Here is a 5,406-nt window from a genome sequence, read left to right as displayed (position 1 = left end):
GGTTAAGAGCTGTAGAAAACAAAAATAATATCAACACTACTAAATCAGCATTCAGCCATTCCACTCATTTGACTCATTATGTGCAGGTTATACCTTGTTTCATCCTTTCCACTTTCACTTCCAATTTCAGTTTCTAGTCTTGTTGCCTTCACTTCGCACAGATAACTCAGTCTCATGTAATTGACATTACTGCAGCTCTCCACCTAATAGAATAGAGAGCTGACAATAAAATGCATGATTGGAATTGACCTGCTAATAGAAATGTTCAAAAACATTTACCATCAGCTGATTGTAAGCTTATGATGTTACAGCCCACTACATTAGCTAGATTGGTCATTTATAAGTGCAGCAGGTTGAATTACCTTGTTTAAATGGTATTTGTGAATTTATGTGGTATATACTTTTCTATTTATGAACATGTATTCATTTAGACTTTTACTCAAAACACAGAGCAGTTATATGCAGTGTGTGTACTCTCTCAGTAACCCAATCTTGCTCTACCTATTGAGCTGGAAGAACACATTCTTTAGAGCATTAACTGGACAGTTGAACATATAGATTTTTACCTTTTCTAAAGCAGGCAATTTATAACATATGAACACCTGACCCTGTAGCCTAAGTTCATGGCATTATACCTTTAGTGTCATACATTTCAGCTATTCTATAAACCTCAATCTTTAAGAGCTTCTGGTACCTTATATTAATGTTATGGGTGAAAGTGCAATTATTTTGACAAATGTGAAAAGACATATAGGGCCATATAGGAATGTACTTCATGTATTCTGAAACTAAGACTAGACCATAAGATATTGAAATTAAGACTAGTATAGTTAGGTGGCTGTAAAATATTCTAAAATGTTCTTTGAGGCCTCTCAAAGTGTGATTGTGAATATTTACATATTTCAAACCAGGCAACCAAATCTCTTTACACTTTAAAACGTACTTATGGTAATCCATCAGCCTGCACAAATGGGCTCTAGGATCCCTTTGTGCCTTTTCATCTTTTCAAATTAGTCTGGACGGTTACCTGCGGTGGTCCCTGTAAGCCTTATATTGTTTCAAGTTATGAAGATAAAACTTTTAACGCTCTGAAGTCTGACGCCTGTCTGCTACTTTTGAGGTAGTCTGAAATGATTTGACATTTTTCCGTATTCACATCTTCATCTGTCTTACTAACAGTAGATGTAATATCACTATATATGAAACTGCTGGTCCTTTTCATCTATTGTTATCACTGATCTGCTAATACATTTTGTTATGGAGACATTTCTTCAATGTCAGAATAAGAAGCAGATTGGCACCCAACACATTGGAAACTTGCTTACATATGATGAACAGCACTTCTGAGAGATAAACAAGTCCTGAAATGCAGTGTGAGCTGTAAAATATTTATTGCCGTTGCCATCAAGGGAAGCATCCAGAGTAATATGAGAGGATTATGAAATCACTCCAATGAAAGCTGGGAACACATGATTGAAATAATCCCAAATCTAGGTGAACCCTTTATAAATTATCTTGTCACATTACCTTGTGCCTGGTTTAAAAGACATTTTGTAAAAGGAGGCTTGTCCTTTAGTTGACCAAAGCAATGTCAAGTGTAAAGGATCACAATAACATCTCCACTCCAGTTTAAATCAATGAGTCTGATAGGCTCTCAAAGCTCTAATGGCAGCTGAAATTCATGATGAAATATGTCCATATCACTGAAATGTACTTATTAAATATACTCAAAACATATTGTATTTGGCATGAAGACCTACTGTTTAAAGAAGCAGCCAAGTGAGGGATTGATGTATTACACTAGACACTTTACTTAAGAAGTCATTAACACAGAAACATCAGCAGTTAGACTGAATAAAGGCCTGAATAAAGCACCTTTTTTTTTAATATATATTTTTTTGGGCTTTCTATGCCTTTAATTCGATAGGACAGTGGAGAATGACAGGAAGCGAGTGGGAGAGAGAGCAGGGGTAGGATCCGGAAAGGACCACGGGGCGGGAACCGAACCCGGGTCGCCGGCGCACGGCGCAGGTGCCCCAGCCAGTTGCGCCACAGCTGGGGCCAGCACCTTTTTAACTATTAGGCCGAGGGGCGGAGCCAGAGGTGTGTTCGGGGTGGCACTGGACACCACTTAAATCTGACACCCCAAGTGACACCCCAAATTCCATTCACTATTTCTGGCAGTTTACTGATGATTGATCTCATCTCAATGTACAATGTGTTGCAAAAAGGGTGTTTTTGAAATTGAGAATGAAAAATATGGAATATCCCCACCTCTCAGTGGACTGGACATGCCCTAAATGTCCTTAAACCATATGCTTCACACCATACGTTTAAGACCGTCAATAATCTTAGTCTGTGGACCCCCTGAAATAGTCTTGGCCACCCAATGAATAAAAGTCTAGTTCCGCCACTGAGGCCTGTACTAACAAGCCTATATAGGGTATTCTTGTTGTTGAATAGTGCATCTAGATTTGGTCCCCATCATTGATGTCCCAAATATCTACAATGATCAAAATATAAAGTTTATGGCCTTTTAATGTACTGTAATATATTACTTTATTTCAATGACATAGTAGTTACTAGAGTGAGTAATTCCATTTATTTATCATATATCATTTTAAGAAGTAAAATAAACCTAGTTGTGGTGGTAATGCTAAAAATCACATATAATCCACACGGGGCACTGTGCTGGTCAGACTTGCCTAACATCCTAAGTTAATTATGGATATTCATGGACATGACAAAAATCTGACCAATGAAAGAACCAGTTTACATGAGAGACATGAGTTAGTATTCAATATGCTATACATACTGTATGCTAATTAATGGAAAATGTATACTTCAGTATGGAAAACAAATCCTGACAGGATGAATACGACCCTGATGCATGTACATTATATAGTTATACATATGTTATAACCATAATAGACACCGTAAAAAGTCCATCCAACCGGGTTATAATAACTAGTTTTAAGTATCATTGTAGATAGATCACTATAGATCACTTTCGGAGCAATTTTGAGAATGATAAAAACCTGACAGACAATCAGAATCCATCGAATATGAATATGGAATAGACATGCATTTGTGAGCTGTCCTTATTGTTGGTCAGTGTGGATGTTTATATTGTTATATTTACTGTTACTGGTCAGGATGGCCAGTGGTCTAATAAATAACTGCATATTGAAGTTCTGAGTGTGCCACGATACTTCTTCTAAATACTCGGGTATCAGGATGGACCTTAAATTGTTGATATATTTTAAGTACACTGTAGTGATCCCACCCGGCCCTCAACCATGGTAGCTATGAGGTAACAAATTTGCACCTTGACCACCACAATGCTGAAGACACAGGCTCCTTAGTGTGGCAGTCATAGTCCATACTCAACCATAGTTAATCTGTCCTCCCCTTCAGGAGGAGGAGCTTGTCCTTCATGAATGATGTCCTTCATGAATCTCCCTTACTGTCCCACACTCCAATGATTATCCCAGCGCTGATGTTTGTCACTCAGGGATCTCCCTACCCAGGAGATGCCTTGTATATAGTTCATATCGGGCATATACTGGACACACCTTTAATGGTCTCTACCTGACTTCTGACACTTCTTATGTAGCGACATGGAGAAGCAGTCACCCCAAGTTGTTGGAATAGCAGTCAGACTGTATACAGTATTCATCCATGGTGAGGCATTCCATCACAAAACGCAAAGATTTACTAAATCTGTTTACTGATTGCATTGCATTTGCAGATTGCCAAGGCAGTAATGTCTTATTTATTTGAACCATTTAATGTAAAATGCATATTTAATAGTCAATAAACTCTCTGAGGACCATAAAATGCCCATTTTACAACATTTGACTTTTGAAGTAACTAATCCACATCTAACATTGTAGCAGACCTGAGTATTTTTGTGCCCTAGGCAAACCCACATTCAAGGCCTCCTCCAACACCACCTGGCAAAATATGCTCCTGAGAAACATCTTCATTCTTGTTCTATATTAATGCGAGCTACTGTGGTCCTATCTGCGTTCATGAATGACCAGATGTTTCTATGCATATTCAGTAGTGATAATGACCATATGACCATGATCATGTATGAAGCATGGCTGTCATGAGTTACAGGTGTTATAAATTGGTGTCTAGTGTCAGTTAAGACAGGATTAATAATATAAAGAACTTGAAAGACTATGAGTGAAACATTTTTAAAAGCAGAGAGTGAAGAGTTGTTTCATAATTCCCTGGGAAATATCTGACTGGATTCAGCTTCCAATTAAATTGCACAAACTGTGAAAAGTGAAAATAAATTAATACACAGTAGCCTATTAACTAGACATGTATGCAAGTTAAATAAATAATGCAAGTTAAATAAATAAACTAACATTACAAAAAATATGAAGCCTTAAAGGATTGCAAGATCATTCTGTTCTATTCTCTTTTCACCCTTTTTATACCAGTTTCCTCTTCTCTATTTCATAAAGTATATCTTAGTTGACTTTTTCTAATATGTTCCTATAAGCCAGACGACAGCTAAAACGGATATTATACCATAAGCAGTGATGAGTGTTGTCAGAGGTATGATTTAAAGAGCTCAGAGAAATCTGTTGTCTGCTTTTGATAGCGAGAACAGATGCATCTCTCCAGTGCCCCTCACTGGGACAACACTGTAAATATTTTCTCTTGGTAGCTTCATATTTACCTATCGCTGTGTGCACACGATTTAGAAGGCTAGAGACCCAGCTGGGAAACCCTGTTGAGAGAAGACACATGTACACTACTCACATTTCTCATTTAAGATGCATGTAACCTTGACGGCTAGACTGTCCTGCATTATTATAGCCTGTTGACTAGCGAGGGAGTTATTCATGCTGTGATCCCTAATGGTGAATTTACACTGAACATTTTTCCCTTGTCAAGAATTTGCTAGTGGTGGTGGACCATGCACTAAAGAACATGTCTGGACTAGATGTCAGATTAATTGGTTGCATGAGTTTGATTTCTGTTCTTAATAAGCTTGCATTAATATGTGTCCTCCTATTTGTTGTTTCATTATAATACAAATAACAGGATCAAATAATCAAATGATGAGCTAGGACTGCTAGGTTATTAACAAAATATATAATGTGGTCTCCAAGAAATAAATTGAACACCTTGATACAATTATCATGTGCCAATCGATAAACATTCCCTTGGACACACACACAAACACACCTACACACCCACACTGGGAAAGACTTGAACATACCACTAGTGAATATATAACCAGATCTCGCCGTTATAGATTGGTTTGCAAGCTGGAGTCTTGAAACAATTAAAAGTTATTTTTATGTGTAAAATGTGTAAACAACTTGTTTTTATAACTCATATTGTGAAGTTGGGAACAATGATGAGACATGCTGTGTCTGT

This window comes from Alosa pseudoharengus, unplaced genomic scaffold, assembly GCF_046254945.1.
Source record: "Alosa pseudoharengus isolate Yale_2024_CS ecotype anadromous, Long Island Sound unplaced genomic scaffold, YU_APseudo_1.1 YU_APseudo_1.1_scf_11, whole genome shotgun sequence".
Taxonomy (NCBI): domain Eukaryota; kingdom Metazoa; phylum Chordata; class Actinopteri; order Clupeiformes; family Clupeidae; genus Alosa; species Alosa pseudoharengus.
This window is presented reverse-complemented; position numbering follows the sequence as displayed.